Below are 26,671 nucleotides of genomic sequence, written 5' to 3' on the forward strand. Positions count from 1 at the left end.
GATTAAATATAGCTAGTGCAGAGTATAATGTTTTGAGGACAATGGGAAGAAATTCATCAGGAAAGCTTCTTAAAGATCTAACGCCAATTTTAATTTGTAGGGAATCAAAAGAACATTCAAGATTTGCACAGGGATCTAATACATCATATTTGCCTCTCAAAAATCTCTCTGTCACACTATGAAGAGGATAGTTTGGAAGGAGTAAAGGGGCAAAAATTGAAGCAAGGGATTTATTTTTTTTAAATTTAAAGGCCAGGTGCAATGGCTCATGCCTGTAATCCCAGCACTTTGGGAGGCCGAGGTGGGTGGATCACGAAGTCAGGAGTTTGAGACCATCCTGGCCAACATGGTGAAACCTTGTCTCTACTAAAAATTCAGAAGTTAGCCGGGTGTGTTTTGGTCGGGCTGTAGTCCCAGCTACTCCAGAGGCTGAGGCAGGAGAATTGCTTGAACCCAGGAGGTGGAGGTTGCAGTGAGCTGAGATCACACCACTGCACTCCAGCCTGTGCGACAGAGTCTCAAAAATAAATAAATAAACAAACAAATAAACAAATAAAAATAAAAAAGTGAGAAAGACTAAGGGCTAAAATGAAGCTTGGAAGAGAGAGAACAGTTTAATAGTATTTGAAGAATGATAAAAGGCTGTTTATGTAAATCAATTATTGTTTTCTTCTTATTTTTAAGCCAGTCAAATTTAAACCAATATTTAAAAAACATATGTTTTTTTTCTTTCCTTTTTAAAAAATTTTATTCAGACAGGGTCTTACTCTGTTGTCCAGGCTTGAGTGGAGTGGCATAATCATTGCTTATTGTAACCCTGAACTCCTGAGCTCAAGCAATTCTCCTGCCTCAGTCCCACAAGTAACTGAGATTACAGGTGCATGCAAGGATGCCTGGCCAATTTTTATTTGTCCATTTACTTTTCATAGAGATGGGGTTTTACTGTCTTTCTAGGCCTGGTCTTGAACACCTGGCCTCAAGTGATCCTCCCTCCTGGTACTCTCATAGTTCTGGGATTATAGGCATGAGCCACTGCACCCAGCCTCTGATTTCTCATTGATTAGATAAAATATGCTACTTATCCCCATGGCATTCTCATATTAACACACTTTCCTGGTAGATTTCATTGCATTCCCTAAGCAATAATATAGCTTTAAGCATTGCTTTGTGAGGAAGTTTTTTGAGCCTTGATAAGATGGTACACTGTAGTAAATCACAATGAGCAGGTAGACAGAGCCATAGGAAAGTGAGAGCCTGTTTTACTAGGCCATGGAGTCCTGTTGGGGTTTATGAGTGTGAGCATTGCAGGTCTATTGAACCTCTTCAGGTGGACTCTAGAGCTACATATCAAGCAAACAAGGAGAAATCACAGGAGAAGGCAGGTCCAAAAAGTTTAGCCTGTGTGTTACAACATCTGGAAAGTTGGCCCTAAGTAGGGGTACTCAGCAACATAAAATTGTACAAGGTGATCAAGATGCTATGTAAACAGTTTTTCATGGTAGCAAGCACACTGCTGAGCAGATTTTGAAATATAACACTCAAACTTAGGAACTGAAGGCACCTTGGCTGGCTTTATCTGCCTTTTTGACTTAGCTATGTAAGCTATGATTGGTTACTTAATCTCTGTGACTCTCATTTTCACATTTGCAGAATGGGGAAATTAGTATCTCCAGTGTCTCATTATTATGCAGATGATAAGCACTGCTTTTAGGGATATTGCATTTACCACGGTGACATGTAGAAGGTGTTCAGTGTTTGTGCCCTTTCCTGCTCAGCCCACCGCAAGAACAACCCACCCAATGCCTCTTAATGTTGTGATACTAATTGGTGTAAGTTTCCTCTAGAGGCCTAATAGAATTGTAACTCAGTTAATTCGTATAATATTTATTATAATCTTGTAGATGTGGAAATTAAATAGAGCAGCACTACCTGGAATAATAGTTCAGATTTGTAGTAAGAATGACTTTGGGTTCTACCATTTAAACCAACTCTTTTTTCATGTTAATACCCTGCCTTCTAAGAATGAAAGGGAATTCTGTGAGTTCCTCCTAGTTGGGCATTGGGCATATCTTCTGTCTCTGGTGGCCTGACCCAAGTGTCTCCTCATCTTCAAAATGTATACATGACCTTCACTAGAAGAACTCAGAGCACCACAGCCTCCACCAGGGCTTAAATAGATATTTACACTCGAATTTAAATATATATCTATACTCACAGGCTTCTATATATATCTACAACTCTATGCTTACATAGTTATCTATACCCCAACACTTATATAAATATCTGTTTTCCTAATTTACATAGTTATTTGTGTCCCTAAGCTTATACGGATATCTATACCTCCAACTTAAATAGATATTTACACCCTAACTTATATAGCTATTTACACCTCTAACTTATATAGATATCCATAACCCTAGACTTATATAAATATTTACACTCCTAAACTTGTCTAAATATCAAATGCCTAATTTAAATATACCCCAACACTCTGAAACTTATATAGATATCAACAGATCTAATTTATCTATACTTCTCAAATGACATATTTACACTCCTAAATTTAAATGAATATCTATACCACCAATTTATTTAGATATCTATACCCCTAAACTTAGTATTGTTCTAAAAGAAAGTTTTAATTTTTACAACTCTAAAATTGCAACCCAGTGGCAAGAACTGGGTTTTTCTACTAAAATGTTCCTATATTAGAAGGTAGATATCATCACTGGTAAGTGGCTAGGCTGTCATCAAGAAAAAAAAATATACAGTTTAAAGAGTCAGAATTTTTTCTGAAGCCCATAATTTCTGTCTGTATAGCTTTACTCCCATTTGCCCATCTGGTTTGTCCAGATGGAATTTGTTGCTTTTATACCACCATCTGTGTTAGAAATTGACTGATACTACGTAGCCTAATAATTAGATGAAGATATATAAGGAGTTTTGAAAAATCACCTTGTGGAGATGATAGCTTTGTTAGGGGTAAGTTTCGATTTGTGACCTAATGAAATACAGTACAAACTCTCTATTGAATTTGAATAATCACTTATCAGAGAAGGAAGGTGGAGATTTCTGAAAAAGAGAAAAAATAATCAAAGAACTATTCTGGTCACAGATACACTGCCTCCCTCCCAAACAAAACAAAACACAATAAAAAATGTTGGAAGAAAAATTGCTTCTTTAATCTTGAGGACCCTAGGTTCCACAGATAAGCATGACTATCCATGCCACTGACAGACTGAGTGTGGAGTAAAAACTGAGATGAGTAGATAAATTACTAAGGATACACTGGACAAGAGGGAACAGCATATTAGTTAACTGCCACTTAAAACACTGAGTACTTACAAATGTTCTGAAGTTAGCCTTCCCAGGAGCATCTCAGAAACTGATCAATGTCATCAGACCCAGGTGCCACCGCCTTTCTGCTCAGTCACCCAGAAGATGCCCTTTTTTTGTTTCTTGTCTGGTTGTCTTATGTCCACATGGCGGCTGCTGCCACCACCTGCTTCATGTTGCCTTGTAGTAGCTTCGCATGAGGGAAGGTCATTCCAGGTACTTTTTAAGTAAAGGAGTACAGTCTTTTCTCAGAGCTCATTGGCAGAGTCACCTTATATTTCCCTGGGCAGAATAGGTTCCATGCTTACTGGTAAGGCTGTCATGAGGACCTGTTATCTCAAAGCTAGGCACAGTCACATCAAAGCAGAAACGGCACATCCTTATTACAGTTTTGCAAGATGAGCAAAGGGGCCTCACAAAAAAATAGCTACTCAAAATTCTACAACTGCTATTGAAAGGCACATATCCAAGCCCTATTTTATTTTCACAAAGATATTTTCTCATGCTGCTGTATGACTCTATCTTCTACAACATCCTTAGAGGGCTAAACATTGGGTGACTTTTTCCAGCTCATGAACAATTTCTCAGCACAGTAAGCTCTGAGCAGTGGGACAACAGAACCTAGAAAGGGGGGAAAGTGATTATTTCATTTATTATTAAAAAAATATAACTGACATAATTGTGGATATTTATGTGGTACAATGCGATGTTTTGAGGCATTATGTAATGATCAACTCGGGATAATTACCATATCTATCACTTTAAACATTTATCCTGTTTGCGGTGACAACATTCAAAATCTTCTAAGTATCTTGAAATAGACACTACATTCTTATTTGCTATAGTCACCCTACTTAATAGACTATAGAAGTGTGTAATAGAACACCAAAACAAGGTGAAAGTGATTCTTAAAGCATAAGGCACAAAAATTTGAGAGCCTCTGAAGGATCCCTTTGGCTTGCTGCCTTGTATCTCTGTCTTGTCTGAGAGAGAAGAGTGCATTTCTGTGGATAGCCATAATGCTATGGACTGAAAGTTTGTGTCTCTCTAAACTGGTGTGTTGAGACCCCTATCTCTGATGTGATAGTGATGGTAAATTTTGTATCAACTTCATTTGGCTATGGAATGGACAGTTAGCTGGTAAACCATGATTTTGGGGTGTTTTACTAGGCACTGGAGTCCTAGTTGCCTCTTAACTCCTTCTAAACTATCCTCTTCAGTCCCATATTCATTCACCCTGTGAGGGTGTTTCAGGACGAGACTAGCATTTGAACCAGTGTACTGAGAAAAGATAACTCTCACCAATGTGGGCAGGTGTCATCCCTGTGAGGGCCAAATAGAATAAAAAGCACACAGATGAACTTTCTCTGTCTTCTTGAGCTAAGGCATCCATCTCCTGCTCTCAGTCATTGTAGCTTCTGGGTTTGGGTCTTAGGACTCTGTAGTGCTCCCTGCTCCACTGTTAGGCTTTTGGACTTGAACTGAATTGCCCACTGGAGTTTCTGGTTCCAGCTTGCAGACAACACCATATCATGGTTCTTCTCAGCCTCTGTAATCACATGAACCAATTCCCATAATACGCCTGCTCTTGGATATTGATAGATTCTACTGGTTCTGATTCTCTGGGGGACCCTTACAAATACAGTGGTGGTATTATTGTATGAAGAGATGGGGCCTTTGGGAGGTGATTAGGATGTGAGGGTGGAGGTCTCAAGTGGGATTCACTCCTTATAAGTGGAGACATAAAGGAGATGATCTCTCTCTACCATGTGAAGATACAGCAAGAAGGCATCCCTCTGTAAACCAGTAATGAGGCCTTCACCAATAATGAAATCTGCTGACAGCTTGATCTTGGACTGTCCAGCCTTCAGAACATTGAGAAATGAATGCTTGTTGTTTAAGTGACCCAGTGGATGGGATGGCAGCCAGTAGTTCTGGTAGCCAGATCTGACTAAGAGACAGTCAGAGGGAAGGCTAGATGTTCATTTCCATGTCCCCAGAAGCTCCTGTGTCACCTTCCTCTGGGCTCCATCCTGGCCTGCTGGTTTCCACTAATTGGTTGTTAAAAGTCCCTTTGTGTCCTGGGGGATTAAATCTGCCTGTGGCTCACTTTAAGATTTGCCTCCAAAAGCCATAAGTGCTGGTTCCAACATGCAAATCCACATGAGGCAAAGCCATTCAGACAAATTCTGGACCTTAGGGGACAACAAACTTTCCATTCTTTTTTTTTTTTTTTTTTTGATTTCAGGATTTTTGAGAAGCATGTGTTATTTCCAGGGGACAATATATATAATAAAGAAAAACCTATAGATTAGAGGGAGAAAGTAGAAAAACCTCTAAGTTTATGTGACAACATAAACATGTCAAATCATGGCTTCATAAATTATATTACCATAGTCTACTGAAAGGTGTGAATAAAGATTGTAATTATCTCTCAGCTTTCAAAAGACCTTTATGAAATAAATCATCTTGGGATTTTTGAAAACTTGTGTAAAATCAAGAGTTAAATGATTTCTATTTTAAACAATTGAAGTTTTTATTCCCAAGGCATGATTAAAGCAAACCCTCTCATTCAGTGGCGGTAACTCTGGAGGACCCTACCAATAAGTATTTCATGCTCACAGTGCATTATTTGGACCGTTGCACACTTTTAATCTCTTCCTATGTCAATGTCCTTTTATTTATTCTGATTGCTTCAAGAATAATATTTCAATTAGGGCTAATGATTTCAACAAGTGTGTTCAACACCTAGTAATCCCCTTTCACAGGAAGAAGGCATACCACGAGAAAGGCAGCCTGAAACGTTGTAGAAATGAGGAGGACAAATTGAAAGGGTCATCAGAGTTCGAGCTGAAGGTACCACAATGTTATACTCTTTTATCCACCGGTCTTTGGACACAGGCTGTCCCTGTAAGGCACTCAAACTTGGGCAAGGCAGCTTCCTCTCACCAAGGGAAATTCCTGGTGAGAGCTGACCACTAAGAGCTATCAGAATGTACCAATCCTGGAGAGGGAGTCAGGACATATAGCACACCAACTACCAACACCTGTGACATGTTTAAAACAAGATCTAGTACATGGCTCTTGGTAAGAATGTAAATTAGTACAGCCACTATGGAAAACAGTATGGAGGTTCTTCAAAAATCTAAAAATAGAACTACCGTACAATCCAGCAATCCTACTACTATGTATATACCTAAAGGAAATGAAATAAGTATGTTAAAGAGATAGCTGCAGTCCCATGTTTATTGTAGCACTATTCACAATAGCCAAGATATAGAATTAACCTATGTTGATTCATTCATTAACAAATGAATGAATAATGAAAACGTGGTATATACACAACTGAATACTATTTAGCCATAAAAATGAATGAAATTCTGTAATTGACGGCAACATGAGCTTGAAAGGCATTATGTTAAGTGAAATAAACCAGGCACAGAAAGATAAATACCACATGTTTTCATCCATGTGTGAAAGTTAAAAAGCTGATCTCAGAAGTAGAGAGTGAACTAGTGGTTACTACAGATGGAAGGGGTAGCCAAATTTTGGTTAACAGATACAAAAATATAGCTAAATAGGAGGAATCAGCTCTAGTGTTTATAGCACTGGAGAATGACTATAATTAACAACAATTTGTTGTATATTTTCAAATATCTAGAAGAGCAGATTTTGAATGTTCTCAACATAAAGAAATAATATATGTTTGAGGTGATCAATATGCTAATTACCCTATTTTAATAATCACACATTGTATACAAGTATCAAAATATCACACTGATGTACAATTAGTATGTGTCAATTAAAAATAACAATAAAATCAAAAAGCAAAAAAAGTTAAAAAAAAAATGAGGAGGAAGGTGGAAGGTGGCTTTGGAGTAACACCAGAAAGTGATTTTCTTAATAATTTTAAACTAATTTTTGCACCAAATTATCTATCTATCTATCTATCTATCTATCTAATCTGTCTTTTTATTATACTTTAAATTCTGGGGTACATGTGCCAAATCTTTATGGATGAATATATGAATAAATAAGTTATTTACAAAAAGTATACATATTTGAAGTTGAGAGAGATCTGAGAACTTATGTCTTGATTTTCCTTCATCTTACAGAATTATAAATTGAGATAGTGTGCTTGGATAACTTATAAAAAATGACGCTGGCATTTTCTGATAGAACCATATCTAGAACTTTGAAGACTTGATTCAGTATTCCTTCCATACTACTACACTAAATCTGAATCAGAAAAATTGATGAACCAATAAATAGGTTTCATATCTTCCCTTGTTAGGACATTCAGTAACACTCACAGAAATTAAGAACTTCTTCACACAGCCTATTCTTAGTCCTTTCTGCTGCAACATGTCCACTCATCTGAAACAGCATTTTTAATCTGAAGATAGTTATAATTTCTTACTCACTCACCTGTTCGCTAAGCTAAGTCACCTCCATAAATCATTGTCATATGCAGTAGCTGTATTTCTTTTTTTTCTGTGAAAATCTGGGCATTCTATTATTTTACGAGATCCAAAGATAGCTCTGTCTCTTTTCATAATTCAATTGGGATCCCACAAGGGCAGATTCTGTTTGTCCACAATGGATTCACTGCTATTTGTTTCCTGTTTGTACCTTACCTATGTTCCATACAACAAATTAAGAGTATCAGACCTGTTTTGTATCCATATCTATGATTAAAACTAAGAGCACTTGCACTTATGGGTTATCTTCTTCTTCTGGTCAAGGGAAATAATACACTTTCCCTCTCTCAAGCTAGGTGTAACCACATGACTAATTCCGGCTTATGAGGAATGAATGCACACGTTCTGTACCATTTCTGGCCTCAATCTCCCATAGACCATCTGAGACCCTTCTCTTCTCTTTCTTCTTGTCAGGTCCACTGAGGAGGCTCCAGGCTCCAGATGGAGAAGCCACAGAGTGATGGAGCTGTCTTCTGCCTGAATTGCCAGGAAGACCTTTGACCTGGAACATACAACTGATTTTGCGTGAGTGAAAAGTAACGCTTTAAAGACTTCAAGATTCTTTGTTTCTACCATAGTATGTGGCTTATTCTGGCTCATAGCTTTAATTAGAATACTTTATTATTTTTTAGGATTTTTAAAAATTTAAGTGTGAGAGAGTAAAGTTCATTGATTTATTTTTCTAGTGATTCATTTTTTATACTTGATTCCAGGCAGTATGCTAAGAGCTAGAAACCTCAAAATAAACAGAACCCAGCTGTTCCCTGTAGGTCTGGAAGCAGGAAGTCTGAGGCAGGAAACAAACAGTAGCACAACCAAGAGATAGATGCTAAAATGGAGGCATGAGTACAGCACTATGGAGAACCAAGAAGCAAGGGCTTAATTCTGTCTGGAAAGGTACAATGGCTATATGAAGAGTTGAGCTTAAATAAGGGATGCATATGCATTAATTCATTGGGTAAAAGTTACCAGAAGAACATACCACAGAAAGGAAATAGCATATTCAGTGGTACAGCATGAGAAACAAACATATTAAAGTTTTCAGGCAAATCTAAGATGGAGGCAATGTTTGGAGATGAAGGGAGAGCAGCAGGCAGGGATCAGATCACGGAGGTCTCGTGTGCCATGATGTGGGTTGTGGTAGAGAACTTGTGGATGTCTGTTAGTAAGTAGGCTTTACCTTGATTGCTATCTTGATTGCAATCAAGATTGCTATCTTGATTGGTGGTTGTGTGGTGAATACTTGAAGTGCTGGCTAAGATGGATTCAAACAGTGTATACACTTAATATGTGAAGTCTGCCATGGGAGAGTAGAGATGTAGCATTACATGATCTAATATTTGCAGTGAATTAGCATAAATCCAGTACACATGGGAGTAATTCATTCACTAAAGACCACAGCAAATATTTAGGATTTTATACTGCCTTATAACTGTGAGGAAATATGTGGAATTCTGTGTAATTGTGCTCTCAAATCAGCTGACAGGTGACGTATTTTTAAAAAGGCAGAAACAAAAATAATAAAATTCTTAAGAGACCTGCAGGATTTTTTTTTCCTTCTTTTTGGCTTTTTAAAGAAAAAAAATTATTAACAAAACCAAAACAAGAAAATTCAAGTAATAAAGTGGAAAAATGCATAGTCTCCAAATTTTATCATTCAGGAAAAATTGTTATTAAGAATTGGGGATCTCCATTCCAGACAGGACTCCATGTGTATACACAGAGACTGATTGAGAAGTGAACGGTTTGGAGCTATGTTGGGGATGCAAGCTTGGGAGTATGAAACTCTATCCTAGGCTATTGCATATCTGTTTACAGGAATTAATACTATTTTGTAGAGATTCTCTACATGGAAGAACCTGATGGTTAAGACGGAAACCACAGACTACCACACATTTAAGCTGTGGTCCACACATTATTCTTTAGATTCAAAAATTGAGTGTTTATGAAATTGGCTTTTTGTTCAGGATCACACAGCTGTTTGAGACAATAATATAACGTATGCCTGACCTAATGTGATGTTTTACTTAACCATGTTGTCTGGTACAGGTCATTGTCAAACCCTTTGGTTTGAGATTTATCTCCACAAATTGGGAATTTGTTTATTAAAAACAGGAGAAACATTTGTCTAGGGCAATCATGGCTTTCTGAACAGATGGCTAAACCCCCAGAAACTGAAATACCATGTGTTTCCCTTTAAAAACATAATCTATAAATGTTGAATCTAAAAAGGCACATATGGATTGTCTGAGCAGACCACCATTTATTTTATTAAATCACATAGTAGGTAGATTTCTCATTTTTTTTCTGAGACAGAGTTTTGCTCTTGTTGCCCAGGCTGGAGTGCAATGGTGCAATCTCAGCTAACCTCAGCCTACACCTCCCAGGTTCAAACGATTCTCCTGCCTCAGCCTCCATAGTAGCTGGGATTACAGGCATGTGCCACCATGGCCAGCTAATTTTGTATGTTTAGTAGAGGCAGGGTTTCTCCATGTTGGTCAGACTGATTTTGAACTCCCAATCTCAGGTGATTCCCCCACCTGGGCCTCCCAAAGTACTGGGATTACAGGTGTGAACCACCGCGCCTGGCCAATTTCTCTAATTTTTATAATTAGTAATTGTTTAGGATATGACTATTCTCACTGCATTCTAATATAGATTGTTGATGAGTTCCCAGCTTAACTTTCTGTTGGTGAACACCCAAAGTTCCCCACTTGCCTTATAGGCCTGGAGACCTGAGAGAGTGTGTACAGAAGGTGAGAAAAATCCAAAAGCAATCGTGGAGAAAAGATGAAGAGTGTTGCAGCTCTATCCCAGCAACCAGTAAACTAGAGACTTGTTTTAAACATCAAAGTTATATGACAAAAATGGTTACCACCAAAATATTACAGCACATGAAGAAGATAAAGAATCAATGTTTGAAGCCTTAAAGAAAATTATGTTCAATTGACAATAGTTTACAAACAAGCAATAGCTTACTGTCATAACTTACTGTTAACTTTCACATTACTCTAAAAAAGACCGTAGCCCTGGAGTTATACTGTAACATAAAGATGCAATGAAAGCAATTATTGTCTATTTAAAATCAGAACTATGAAGTTGATGTAGTTTAAAAATGTTTGATAATTTATGTTTCAAAGACTGTCAGAGAAAGTATGAGAGCAAAAGGGCCAGAAAAATAGTGCCACGGTGAATAACAGCTGGCTACAGATAGTTTTTATGTGTTCCCACCATGCATCTTCATTTAAAGGGGCATGCAAAGGAGATGCCAAGCAAAGGCTTTTGATTGCTTTTGCATATGGCATATGCCCTTAGGGAATAATTCTGGATTACTTAGGGATAGCCACAAACTAATAAGAAAGAGATACCCTATCATCTATTTTACCATTTAACACAACAAAACCTGCAGTCTTCTTGACATGGATTTACTACTGCTAGCATCTCTTCTGGTCCACAATATGACACGAATTTACTTTTCTAATGCATTCTGTGTAAATATATGTCTGGCGAGAAATATTTTATCTGATGGGAATCTCAATGGAAAATTTTATTTCTAAGGTAGGAGGAACTTAAAGTGGTCAAAGAAATATGGCTATAATAAAATATATATTGTAGAGGAAAAGTGAAGATAACAGCAGCTGCAGAGAGAAAAATCCAGAAAATAATAAAATATATTTATAAATTTTTAAACAATGAGGAGGGTCTTAATAGATGTATTTATTTGCAAGCTATAAATGCAACCAGAGGGTTTTTTTAAATTCAGAACTCCTATATTTTTCTTTGGGGACAGAAATATTAGCAGTAATGGGGTGAATCACAGAGGCAAGAGAAACCTACAGAAATAGACCTGTGCACTTTATAAAGGCATATAAACTTCACAGTAAAAATTCAAGGAGTGTGTACTCTGAGATGAAAAATGGTAAATTTAACCTCAGGGTTTGATTGGCTTTAAATTGATAGAATAGGAGAAAAACGAAATGCCATAGCAGAGATTGGATGTGAAGTCTCAGCCAGCCTGGTGACTAATTCTTAATTCAGATGGCTGAGAAATTGACTCTCCAGACACACTACTCACTGGCGTACAATTAATTTGTGATCTAGCCCTGCCCAGCAGGATGGGTTCAGGTCCAGGTCCTCCCCAGCTGAATTTCCCATTCAGAGGTAGTTTTGAGGTCACAGAAGCAATACCCCTGTACTGAATAAGGAATTGGGCAAGCACTGAGGGGATAAAGCAAAGCAATGGAGGAAAATAACAGCTGTCCTTCCAAATGACTGAGTTCTAATCAGTTTCTGCCTGTGCTGCTACACTGGGTTCTATCCATGTGACCAAACACTTTTCACAGAAACACAAGGCACCCAACTCATAATAGTAATATAGGGGAATACTGACAATGACGGCAATGCTGTAAATAAAAATTAGTATGATACCACTCAACATTTAACATTTTAATAGAACTTATAGTGTTCAGGAAATATTTAAAGCTTACGTTTTTATTTCATGTTATAACAGTGCTGTTTTGGAAGGCAGGGAGCAATTGACAAAGAAAATTATCCTACGTTGTTCAATGAAAACTGACAGTGAAAGAAAGAAATTAAGTATTTGACTGGGCGCGGGGGCTCACGCCTGTAATCACAGCACTTTGGGAGGCCGAGACAGGTGGATCACGGGGTCAGGAGATCGAGACCATCCTGGCTAACACAGTGAAACCCTGCCTCTACTAATACAAAAAAAAAAAAAAATAGCCGGGCATGATGGCAGGTGCCTGTAGTCCCAGCTACACTGGAGGCTGAGGCAGGAGAATAGCTTGAACCTGGGAGGTGGAGCTTGGAGTGAATTGAGATGGCACCACTGCACTCTGGGCCTGGGCGACAGAGCGAGACTCTGTCTCAAAAAAAAAAAAAAAAAGAAAAAAAAAATTAAGTCTTTGAAAAATAAGACTGGTGAATTAATCAGTAGATTGTGTTCCTCTTATGCCTTGTTAAAATCCTTCCTATTAGCAGGGTAAGATGACTCAGATTTATCCACTTAAATAAATAATTTTTTTTCTCCTTTCTTATTGCTTTTACTTTTTTTTCCCCTCAGAAGAAAAGGTCATGGAAAAGGTGAAGGCCATTTATATGGGCAGGGAGGGTTTTTGCTCATTATTGATCTTTTTAAATAGTTTTATTGATACTTGTTTTAAAGGTTATGCCAGTTTGAATCTCCTGAGAAAAAACTGCTAAGATAAAGTTAAGAATGCAAGAGACTTAACGATGAAAGATAAAGTTGGTCTGAGAAAACTTTAAAAATTCAATGTTGATCTGATGTCTGTGAAGGACAGGAGGATAGGGAAAGTAGAAATTGGTCGAAGCACACTGTGTCTGAAAAGTGTCCTACCTAGGACAGAAATGGCTAGGCCCTGCTACTTTCACACTCTCATTATTTAAGGACTTCCCAGGTAGTGTGGCACCAGATTGAATGTTGAAGCATATCCTGTGGCATAACATCAGGTCCTTCCTTGAGGAAGAGACTAATAAAAGACTCCCTTGACTGACAAGGTACACTTACGCTGTGAGAATCCACGTCCTCAAACATATTTGGTGGGCAGTTTCCCCAGCTTCACAGTAGGCCTTTCCTTCAGAGGAGGACTTGAAGACAAAAGTTAGTAGAATGAACATTTTTTTTTCTCAAAGTCAAACATACATCCTTAATGCCACATTTACATTAACAGCAAAATCATTTTCCACTCATATCAGCCAAGCATATTGTACTGGATTGTAGACATTATACCTTTCACTGGTACCGTGAATTTGGAACGCTGAATTAAAGTGAAACCCTAATGAAAATTTAAAAGAGAATGACAATCAGGCAGCCCAGGATTCAAGTTAGTCCCACAGTTGTATTTTTTTCTACCAAAAAATGTTTTAAGGTATATGAAGTTGTTGCCAACATTTAACAATTGGGAGATTTTTATATATGAGCCCTGGTAACTGTTTATTTTGAAAAACTCAAAGATCTGACCATACTGAATACTGATCCCATTTTTTTTGTTTTTTGTTTTTTATAACTTTAAGTTCTGAGATACATATGCAGAAGGTATAGGTTTGTTACATAGATATACATGTGCCATGGTGGTTTACTGCACCCATCAACTAGTCATCCAGGTTTTAGGATAAACATTTCTAACACTGCCACTGGTCATAAGGCACTGACTGGTTCTTGCCACTCCCTTCCCTGTGCTTCATTCTACATCCTCCTGACGTGGCCTCAGAGGCTTCCCTTTTGCTGTTACTCATACCTTCATTATTGAAGAGCCCTAGCCCCTGCTAACCATTTCCTCTCAGGCCATGGTCGCAGCACTTGCTTAGTTCACAGTTGGGCAATCGAGTAGTAAAAGGAAATCAAGTTAATGGCCAGAATTTCATACATACTCCTGGTGCCCCCATTGTATAACAGCAACCTTATATCCTCCAGCTAATCAGTCATACCTTGTCATGATGGTGACTCCATTTCTTGCCTGCTGGCCCTTGCACGTAAGGAGTTAATAGTGCCTTGATGGCTGCCCTTGAAACCCTATCTGTGTCCCCAGGCACAAGTGCACTCCCTTTGGGGACCAAGGCTCCTAACTTTGCAGCAGTCACAGTTGTTCAGATGGGAAGGAAAAGTCTCTCATTGGGTCACTGAGAGTGATAAGTGGCATTTCTAGCCACCTGGTTCCTAGACACATGCATTCTTTGTACTGGACAACAGAAGCCCTCGCTCTTGGCACCTCCTCCGCTTTGGCATCCACTCTGGCAGCGCTTGAGGAGCCCTTCAGTCTGCCATGGTATTGTGGGAGCCCCTCTCTGGGCTGGCCGAGGCCAGAGCCAGCTCTCTCTGCTTGCGGGGAGGTGTGGAGAGAGCCGCGCAGGCGAGGACCGGCCAGCGCAAGTTCTGGGTTGGCGTGGGCTCCTCGGGCCCGCACTCGGAGCTGCGGGCCGGGGCTGCAGGCTCCCAGGCAGTGAGGGGCTTAGCACTTGGGCCAGCAGCTGCAGAGGGTGCCCCAGGTCCTCCAGCAGTGCCGGCCCGCCCGCTGCTGCGATAGAATTCTCCCTGGCCTCAGCTGCCTCCCCGCGGGGCAGGGCTTGGGACCTGCAGGCAGCCATGCCAGAGCCTCCCCACCCCCCTGCTGCGGGCTCCTGCGTGGCTGGAGCCTACCCAACGAGGACGGCCCCCTGTGCCTCGGCGTCTGGTCCCATCGACTGCCCAAGGGCTGAGGAGTGCTGGCACACAGGGCAGGACTGGTGGGCAGCTCCAGCTGCAGCCCCGGTGCTTGATCCACTAGGTGAATTGAGCTGGGCTCCTGAGTCTAGTAGGGACTTGGAGAAAATTTATGTCTAGCTAAGGGATTGTAAATACACCAATCAGCACCCTGTGTCTAGGTCAAGGTTTGTGAATGCACCAGTCAGCACCCTGTGTCTAGCTCAAGGTTTGTAAATATACCAATCAGTACTCTGTATCTAGCAAGGTTTGTAAATGCGCCAGTAAGTACTCTGTATCTAACTAACCTAGTGGGGACTCAGAGAACTTTTCTGTCTAGCACTCTGTGTCTAGCTAAAGGATTGTAATCACACCAGTCAGCACTCTGTCAAAATGGACCAATCAGCTCTCTGTAAAATGGACCAATCAGGAGATTGTGGGTGGGGTCAGATGAGGGAATAAAAGCAGGCTGCCCCAGCGGTAGTGACAACCTGCTCTGGTCTCTTTCCATGCTGTGGAAGCGTTGTAGTTTCCCTGTTTACGGTAAATCTTGCAGCTGCTCACTGTTTGGGTCCACGCTGGCTTTATGAGCTGTAACACTCACTGTGAAGGTCTGCAGCTTCACTCCTGAAGTTAGCAAGACCGTGAACCCACTAGGAAAAAGAAACCACAGACACATCTGAACATCTGAAGGAACAAACTCCGGACTACCATCTTTAAGAACTGTAACAGTCACTGCGAGGGTCCGTGGCTTCATTTTTAGACACAGCAAGACCAAGAACCCATCAATTCAGGACACAATTTCTTATTCGGTAAGTATATTGCATTTTCCAAAATCACATTATTACTGGGTATTGTCTCTGAGTTGCTCCTTCAGCTGAGGCTTCCACAGGTCAGTCCAACACTGTGTTAGGATGGTTTTGAATGATGCATTGTGCAACATAACTAGTGGAACCTATGGTTATAGGCCCGCTTCTGCAGCTTCTTCACTGTAAAATGAATTCCCTGGTCAGAAGCTATGTTGCAAGGAACTTAATGCCTGTGAATCAAGAATTTTGTGAGCTCCAGATTACGGTATTTATTGTGATTCTATAGGTTATAAAGGCAGTCCATACCTAGAATTTGTCTATTCCTGAAAAAAATAAATACAGGACTGCAGATTTCCATTGAAATAAATTTATTACCAAGTAGTTGTTTGGTCTCCCCCAAAAATGATGGTGAATTGAGTTTTCAGTATCAAACCCTGTTGCTGGGAGATTGGTCATTCAGTGTTGGCGGCAACTACAAGGGCCTTGGTGGTTGGTAGTACATACTGTTGGGCCCACACAGAGCCTGTGACTCTACCGTTGTGACTTCTCAGTTCGTAAGCCCAGTGTGCCATTTGTGTGTCGCTCATGACAAAATCTGTTTACTGTCAACTGGCCAAGTCATTTTTTCTTTACTCTTTTTTTCTCTTTTTGTTTTGGATAAACTGGCTAGAAGTTTATCAATTGATTAATTTTTTCAAATAATTAGTATGTGTTTTATTAATTTTCTCTATTGTTTTCCTGTTTTTAATTTTACTGATTTCTGCTTTAATATTTTTATTCTTTTTATCCTCCTGGCAATCGGTTTAACTAACTCTCCCTTCTTTAGTTTTCTAAGGTGAAAGTTTGTAATATTGACTTCAGATCTTGCTTATTTTCTAATATGTGCACTTAGTGCTATAAATTTTCCTCTAGGCACTGACTTTGGTACATAGCACAAATGTTGATAAGTCGTATTTTATTTTCATTTCATTTAAAATGCTGCTTAAATTTCACCTGAGAGTCTTTCTTACAAGTGAGTTATTTTAAAATGTGTCATTTAATTTCTAAATAGTTGGGATTTTCCAGCTATTTTTCTCTTATTAACTTCTAGTTTAATTCCCTAGTGGTTTGAGAACATACTTTACATAATTTCTATCATTTTATATTTGTTAACGTGTGTTTTGTAGCCCAAAACGTGGTCTATCTTGATGAATGTTGTATGTGAGCTTGAGAAGAATGCGCATTCTGCTGGTTTTGAATGTAGTATTCTATAGATGTCAATTATACCTAGTTGATTTATAGTGCTGTTCAGACCATTTATATCCTTACTGATTTTCTGCCTGCTTGATCTGTCAATTACTGGCAAAGGAGTGTTGATGTCTTCAACTATGATAGTGGATTTGTCTATATCTTCCTTCAGTTCTGCCAGTTTTTGTCTCATGTGTTTTTGACATCCAGTTGCAAGGTGTATAGAATGTTTAGGGTTTGCCAATGTCTTTTTGGAGAAATAACTTTTTTATTATTATGTAATGCTACTACTCTTTAGTAATCTTCCTTATTCTGAAGGCTGTTTCATATGAAGTTAATATAACTACATCCGCTTTCTTTTGATTAGTGTTATCATAGTGTGTGTCTCTGTTTTTCTTTTAAACTGTAGCAAACACAGAAAATTATCCTTTTAACAAATTTCCAAGTTCCGAGCACAATATTCTCAACCATATGCATATTATTGTACAACAGCTCCCCAGAACTTTCATACTACTTGACTGAAACTCAGAAAAACTTTCTCCTCCCCTCCCCCAGACCCTGGCAACTATCATTCTTCTTTCTATGAACTTTATTATTTTATAAAGGTGTAGTCATGCAGTGGTGTGTATGTATTTGTGTGTGTGTGTGTGTTTGTGTTTCTGAGAAAGAGAGAGAGGGAAGGACTAGACTGGCTTATTTGACTTAGCATAATCTTAGGCCACTCTTTACATTTCATGTATCGGTCTTCAAAGTAGTAATTTTTGAAATAAACATGCCTTAAAAATTTTGTCAAAAATCCCTTTCTGACTGGGTACAGTGGCTCATGTCTGTAATCCCAACACTTTGGGAGGCTGAGGCAGCGGATCACTTGAGGGCAGGAGTTCAAGACCAGTCTGGCCAATATGACGAAACCAAGTCTTCACTAAAAGTACAAAAATTAGCCAGGTGTCGTGGCACGTGCCTGTAGTCCCAACTACTTGGGAGGCTGAGGCAGCGTGATCGTTTGAACCCGGGAGGTGGAGGATGCAGTGAGGCGGGATCGTGCCACTGCACTCCAGCCTGGGGGGGGGGGGGGGGGGAACTCTTTCTTTTATTTAGCACGTTTACACAATTAATAATTACAGGTTTTTTTTAATATAGTTGGATTAATATCTAACATTTGAAACTGTTTGCTGTTTGTCCCATTTGTTCTTTGTGACATTGTTAATAATTATGCTCCAAAGTTAAAATCTCAAATCAATTTATCTTAATGGTTATAGACACTGTCTCTTATTCTTTTTCTTTTCCTCAGAATAATTTACTTTCGTAACTGAAGATTTGCAAAGCTGAACTTTTTCCTTTCCTGGGAACTTCATGCTGGTGGGGTGCTTGAATTATTCGATATCTGTGATGTCTATCTGAGTGAGTGTCTGTTGATTACCAAGGTAGTAATAACTATTTGTTGAATGAAAGTCGGATATATGAAGAAATAAATGCTTGAGAATAGAGTGAGGGAAGTAAAAAAAAAAAAAGAAAAAAACAAAAAAAAACCCCAAAAAACAAACAAACAAAAAAAACAGGAAGATGCAGGGCAGCATCTATAGCAGTAATACTAAGACAAAACGTGAAACTCGTATTATGTATTCCACACTGTGCTAAGTAGACTGCATGCATTACCATTTAATCATCACGAACACCTTCCTAAAATACATCATTGAAGAATTTAAGTTTTGAAAATGTTAAACAAACTGTACAAGAGCTCCAGTTGTAACTTCTAGTACCAAAACCCCACTTAAATCTCCAAAGATAAAAATGTATTTCTATCAAAGATGTGCTTCCCTGATGCTAAAATGTTGCTCAGGAGACTTTGATTAACCAGACATCTATTATTAAGCCCATTATTAACTCTCAGTTTAAATGCACAGATTTTGTAAGAAAGCCAGTTAGTAAAGAATGTCCTTCATTTGCTAAGGTAGGGACTTGATGTCAAGACAACTGTTACCTCCAAGTTATTAGTAGTTTTATTTTAAAATATTCCTTTCCTTCGTTTGTTGTAAGAAACTTGCTTTACACTGGAGGCGTGAAATAAAGCCCCAAAATATATTACTGTACATGAAATTCACACTTATGATGATATTTGAAAATGTATATATAAATATCGTGCCAGGCGGAAAGTATTTCCTCAGATGGCCAAGTAAAATATTTATTTCTAGAAGGGAAGAAGGCAGGCAGGAAGAAGACATACAGCAGCAATAAAAGGTGCCTCCCATGAAAGGCCTCATTGACATCAGCATAAATGCTGCCAGAAACAAAATAAATTTTGTATAGAAATAAGTAGGAGAAATGTGCTAATCCATTTATCTGAGAATAGAGAGCTACAGCAATGTGCTGACATCTTCCTGCCCATCAGCAGATTTTTGACTGTCAGTGGGAAAACATCTGTGTGTGTAGCAGTGAGGACCATAAGAGAGAAATAGTGTCATCAGACCATTCTAATCTTGGGGTCATGTCTATGAGGAAAGAGAAAAATAAGAATCGTGCTCAGTGTAAAAACCTTGGAGCTATGAAATAATCTACACTTGTTTTCTGTGGCTTTTGGAGCTTATTTCACTTCTTAGAGCTTCGCTATTTTTATCTGTAAATTGAGGAAGGAATAATTTCAAGATGGTGGTAAGAGTCAAATGAGATGACATATGGAAAGACAGGTATTGTAGACATTGGCACATAATTAATTCTCAACCGTGTCAGTATATTTTCTTCTCAATAATGGGAGAAAATTACAAAAGCAAAAACTGTGTAGTGTTATTGCTAGAACAGGGCATATTCTTAATCTCTCATTAAGCTGCACTATATTTTTGAGTGATTATTATATATTCTGTAATGTTGTGGAAGCAGCCTCCAAGATGGCCCAAAATGCCCCACCTCCCAGTGTGCATGGTCTGTGTCCTTGTGTAATCCACTTCTTTTGAGTATAGACCATACCAAGAGACTCTCGTCTAATCAATGAAACACAGCAAACCGGATACAGTGCAACTTTTCAATACTAGAGTACAAGAGATTCTGATTTACATCTTGTTTGTTCTTTATCGACTTGCTCTCTGGCTTGTTGTACAGAAAGCCAGCTGCCATGTTGTGAGCTGCTGTGTGGTGAGAACTTAATGGCAATAAATTGAGAAAAGCCTCCAGTCAACAGTCAATGAGAAAATGAGGCTTTCAATCCTAGAGCATGTAGGGAAACGGAATCCTGCAAGGACCAAGTAAGCAAGCTAGGAAGAGACGCTTTATCAGAATCAAACTCTTGATGGAATAACTGCGGCCCCTGCCAACACCATGACTGCAGGTTTGTGAGAGAACCTGAGCCAAATCACATCAAGTATACTGTGCCCAGACTCCATTATTATCTTATGTGAGATAATAAATGTATGTTGTTTTTAAGCCATTATACTTGGGGTAATTTGGTATGGAGCAAAAGATAACTAACACAACTGTTTTAGATGCTATAGGGATGTAAGGAAAATTGGAGATACTAATACATTAATAAATGTATGTTAATATCTTTAATGACCTAAAATATTGTTAGGGCACAATTCTAGGCAGATATGTTCCTAAACTTCAGGTTGCTAAATGCTTCAGTGTATGAGATTAATGAGTTCTTAATACTCTTGATAAAAGCAAGGCTGTGAAAATGATAGCAGACAGACAAAAGAAACTGCTTATCTTTCCCCCATTTTCTGTCTCTTGTGTAGGCCTTCCAAATTCTTTTGATTTTGGTGTTTGTTCCTGGACTTTTATTTGTGTTTTCTGCTTCATTTTTTTTTAACATGTTGATAAAAATATCAAAGTCGATAATATACATAAAATCAAGTCAAAATATCAAAATAGCATTTGACAAAAGTAATACTTTGTCATTCAGCCCACACAGGGAAATTACTTTGATTGTGCATGTTTGTGTTTAAATCTGATGTCAGCTACCGCTATAACCCTAAATAATATATGTATGTCTCTTGTTCTTAATGGTTAATATTCAAAAGTACCTATTTTGATGCAACTGGAAATGGAATTAAGTTTTTAATTTCTTTTTCAAGAAGTATATGGTTAGTGTATAAAATGCAAAATATTCTTGTATGTTGATTTTGTATCCTGCAACTTTACCGAATTTATTAGTTCTAATAAGTTTTTGGTGGTGCGATTAGAATTTTCAGTATTTAATATAATGTCATCTGCAAACAGAGACAATTTTATTTTTCCTTTGCAATTTGGTTGTATTTTATTTATTTTTCTTGTCTAATTACTCTGGCAAAGACTTCCAGAAGCCTATTCAATAGAAGTTGCCAAAGTGGGCATCTTGATCTTCTTCCTGAATTTAAAGGAAAAATGTTCAGCAGTTCACCTTAGAGTATGATGTTAACTGTGGGCTTTTCATGTATGCCCTTTATTGTGTAGATGTACATTACTTCTAAATCAAATTCTTGAGCATTTCTTGTCATGAAAGAGTGTTGAAATTTGTTGGATGCTCTTCTGCTTCTATCATGATGATTGTATGTTTTTGGTCCTTCATTCTGTTACTGTATTGCATCACATTAATTGATTTGTGTATGTTAAACCATCTTTGCACCTCAGGAGTAAATCTCTGCTTGGTCACGGTGTATAATTTTTTTAATGTGTTCTTAAATTTTATATGTTAGTATTTTGTGGAGATGTTTGCATGTATGTTCATCAGGGATATTGGCTTGTAATTTTTTATGAGCTTGTTTGACTTTGGTATCAGAATAATGTTGGTCTCCTAAAATCAGTCTGGAAATGTCCCTGCCTCTTCAATTTTTTGATGATTTTAAGAAGAATTAGTATGTATTATTCTTCAGATGTTTGATAAAATTCATCAGGAAAACCATCAGATCCTGAGCTTTTGCTTATTTGGATGTTTTTGATTGCTGACTGAATTGCCTTACTCATTATCGGCCCATTTAGATTTTCTGTGTCTTCATAATTCAAGCTTCATAAGATGCCTGCTTTAATAATTTATTCATTTCATCTAGTTTATCAAATTCATTGGCATAGAATGCTTATAACAGTCTCTTATAATAATTTATATTTCCGAGGAATCAATCATTATGTCTCCTTTCATTTATAGTTTTATTAATGTTAGTTATCTCTCTTTTCACTTATACTAGCTAAAGATTTGCAAATTTTGTCTTTGAAAGCAACTAATTCTTTGTTTTATTTTAAATTTTTATTTTATATTTTATTTATTTATACTCTGCTTTTATTTTCTTTCTTTAGGCTTCCTTTGTTATTTTTCTAGTGCTTCGTGGTATAATGTTAGGTTGTTTATTTGGGATTTTTTAAAATGTAGGCATTTATTGCTATAAATGTCCTTCTTGGATCTGCCTTTGCTGCATCCCATACATTTTCATATGCTGTGTTTCCATTTTTTTTTCTCTTAAGATTTTACTCTAGTTACAAAACATGGAGACAATACATGTTATATGAATAAATTGATACATAAATTGTGGTATGCAAATGCAAAGTAATATTAGTCATTAAAATGAAATGGAATATGATTGGATATTATTTTCCCATTTGCAACAATATGGGTGAATCTCGAGAGCATTATGTTACATGAAATATGTCAGAGAAAGACAATATGATCACACCTATATACAGAATCTAAAATATTAAAGTCTCAGAAACGTAGAATGGTAGTTGCCGCAGACTAGGAAGATAAGGGATGTGAGGAGGTGTGGGCCAAAACGTACAAACCTTCAGTTTTAAGATAAATAAGTTCTGAAGCTCTAGTTTGTACTACATTGCCTATAGTGAACAATGCTGTGTTATATCCTTGAAATTTGCTAATAGAGTAAATCTTATTCTCACCTTGAAATAAGACAAAACAAAAATGGTAACTGGCTGAGGTGATAGTTGTGTTAATTAACTAACTTGATTATAGTAATCATTTCACTATATATATATCAAATGATGTTGTGTACCTTAAAATTACACAATTTTGTATGTCAATTAAACATAAAGATTAAAAAAAAAAGTAGCTATTGGCTATTGAATTTAGAAGATATATATTATTACATAAGATTTTTACCCAGAATTGTGTCACTTAATGATAGGATATATTCTGAGAAATGTGTTCTTGTGAAAACATTATAAATTGTACTTACACAAACCTAGATGGTATAGCCTACTACCTACCTACTCTATATGGTGTAGACTATTGTTCCTGGGTTACAAACCTGTATGGCATGCTACTGCACCAAAAACTGTAGTCTACTGTAACACAATGGTTGGTGTTTATCTAAACATAGGAAACTTACAATAAAAATACAATATAATAGATAAAAAATACTATACCTACACTCTCCATGGTTGGAGCTTTTAGGACTGAAATTTGCTTTGGGTGAGTCAGCAAGTGAGTGATGTGTGAATGTGAAGACCTACATTATTGTCATCTTTATAATCACTATACACTTAGGCTACACTAAATTTAAATAACTATTTTTCTTTCTTCAATAATGAATTGGCTTTAATTTTTCTTTAATTTTTGGAAACTTTTTGACTCTTTTAAAATAAAACAGACACATTGTACAGCTATACAATAAAATCTGAAGCTCTAATTTATAGTACACTGCCTGTAGTGAATCTATTTTGTTTCTTTATATCCTTATTTCATAAGCTTTTTCCTATTTATTTTATGTTTTATTTTAAACTATTTGTTAAAATGTAAGACCAAAAATAAAAAGAAACCACATTAGCTTGGGCGCACACAGAGTAAGGACCATCAACATCAGTGTCTTCCACCCCACATCTTGCCTCACTGGAAGGTCTTCAGGGGCAATAGCATGCATGGAGGTGTCATCTCCTAAGATAACAATGCCTTCTTCTGGAATTGCTCTTGAAGGACCAGTCTGAGGCTGTTTAACAGTAAACTTTTTTATATATAGAAGGAGTACACTCTAAAATAATGATAAAAGGTATAATATAATAAATACATAAACCAGTAATATAGTCACTTACTATTATCAAGTATTATGTACAGTACATAATTGTATGTGCTATACTTTTAAATGATTGGCAGTACAGAGGCTTGTTTAACCAGCATCATCACAAAACACCAGAGTACTGCATTGCACTACAATGTTAGAAAGACAGCTTGTCACTAGTGTGCAGGAATTTTTCAGCTCCCTTGTAATCTTTTGGGATCATCATCACAAATACGGTTTGTCATTGAACAAAACATTACGTGGTACATGACTATACAATATTAGTTTATGACATTATTATACGATACCTAATACAAGTATTAGTCTTCTAGTTGGTCTATTGATTACCCTTGTCAGTTAAAAATAATATAAACTCACTATTAACACGGAAAAGGACGAAATTATTTCTTATGAAACAAAAGGGCAGGCTAAGGAAATTTGCAAAGACTTAGAGTTTCACCAACAAGCAACAAACCACACTCGCAGATTCATCTTTTATTTTAGAACATGATAAAACAGCTGTTCTAAAGAATTCATTTTATATCATTCACTTTATTTCTTTGCTTTTCTTCATAGTTTTTCCACTTGTCTATTTCTAAACAATGAAATGTAGTTATACGTTTTTTAACTCTATTTAATATTATTTGTATCTTGCTTTTTTATCATTTTGATGAGTTCCATCTGTGTTGTTACAAGTAGATTTGGTTTATACAGTTGTTCACTGTGTTATTTCTTTGTATGCACACTGCACAATTTATTTATTGTTTTCTTAAAAGTCATGCAGATGAGTTGTTTCAAGCTATGGAAACAATGCTTTTATGAACATTTTAATGTGTGTATTGGTGTGCAGGCTCATGCGTTACTTTGAGATATTACCTAACAATTAAATTGTTGAGTTATTGAACAATTATACATTCAGTCATATTATGTAATGTCAAACTATGGTCCACAATGGTGAATCAATTTGTACTTCTACCAGAAGTTCTTGGGAATTGCCGTTCTCATATATCCTCTTCAATAATTTGAAATTATCTGTACTTGTTTTATGTTCTTGTTTAAAAAATACATTTTGCCAATCTCTGTGTAGTGAAGTTTCCTTGCAGTATTAATTTTAGGTTCTTGAATTTTTAAAGAGTCTGAACACATTTTTAATTAGTTATTGTCTACATTAAGGGAGCTATAGGGCAAGTTTCTCGTTTAGTAAATGCCTACTAGTGCTTTTTAAAGTATTTTTTCTATGTAAATTTCCCCTCTTATTTCTGAATTTTTCATAAACTAAACCTTGCTTTTAATGTAGTCAAATTTATCAGTTGTTTTCTTTAAGTCAGTTGTTTCTGAACCTTGCTTAAATATGTTCTTCAGTCCAAAATCATAGAGATTCTTCATGATTTCCTGAAAGGTTTGTAATTACCCCGTTTAGAGTTGAGTCCATAACCCCCCTGAAGTTGATTTTTGAGCATGATAAGGAGAAGGCATCCAATTTCACTTTATTGACAAATGGAGATACTGAATTTCCCCATTACCACTTACTGAAAAAGAGAAGCCGCTTTCTATCCACCGCTGTGGATTGCCACTTCTGCCTTGTGTGCATTTTTCTGTTTACACTCTTCAGGCTGTTCAGCTGGTTTATTTATGTGTTCCATTGCCAATATCACTTTCTCTTAATCACGGTGGCTGTATTATAGATATTAATGTTATGGAATTATTTCATTTTGTTACTGTACAAGAATGTCTGCTTCGTTCTTTGTATTTCTATATATATTGTAGAATCTGCTCTACAAACATTCATACTCACGTAAATAAAACAAAACCAAAAAAAAAAAACTGCTTACTATCAGAATTACGACGAGTTGGTATATCATGTAGAGATAATTGACTTCTGTTCAATAATGATTTATGCAATCCATTAAAAGTTATATATCTTTCATTTAGATGATATTTAATATTTAATATTCACTATCATGTTCCCTCAAGTAGTATTGCTACTTTTAATGAACTATCTTATTGGGTACTTGACAATTTTAAGCTACTGTTGGTGATTACACATATAAAAACGTAAACATACGTATTATGTATATTTGACAGTTAATTATCAAACTTATACGGGCTAGTGTACAGCAATAAGGTTAATTTTGTACTTTGATTTCTACCTATCAAATCTGCTAAACTTCTGTTACTTTTCAGAATGTAATCCGTATGTATTTGGACTTACTCCAAATCACATCTCCTGTGAAAATGACAAAATTTCTTCTTTATTAACCATTATCCACCTACCTGCCTCAGCTTTCTTCACTTTCTTACTGTCGTGTTCAGTTTGAGTCCTCCAGAACAATATAGTGTTAAACAATAGTGGTGTGGTGGTGTTACATATTTATATGCATGTATAGTTTCTTTTTGGAAATACTATTTATACCTATATTGAATATTTTATTGCCTGGATTGTGTGTGTGTGTGTGTGTGTGTGTGCGCGCGCATATACTATTAATGTAATAACTGGAGAATATATGCATAGTTTAAGTTTTCAGATCATATATATATATGGAACACATACATATTCTCTAGTTATTTTAAACACTTTAATTTTTTTTATTTTTCCTATTTCTAACCTTTAAATCCTTTACTATGTCCACA

This window comes from Macaca fascicularis, chromosome 12 (assembly GCF_037993035.2).
Source record: "Macaca fascicularis isolate 582-1 chromosome 12, T2T-MFA8v1.1".
NCBI classification, from domain to species: Eukaryota; Metazoa; Chordata; class Mammalia; order Primates; family Cercopithecidae; genus Macaca; species Macaca fascicularis.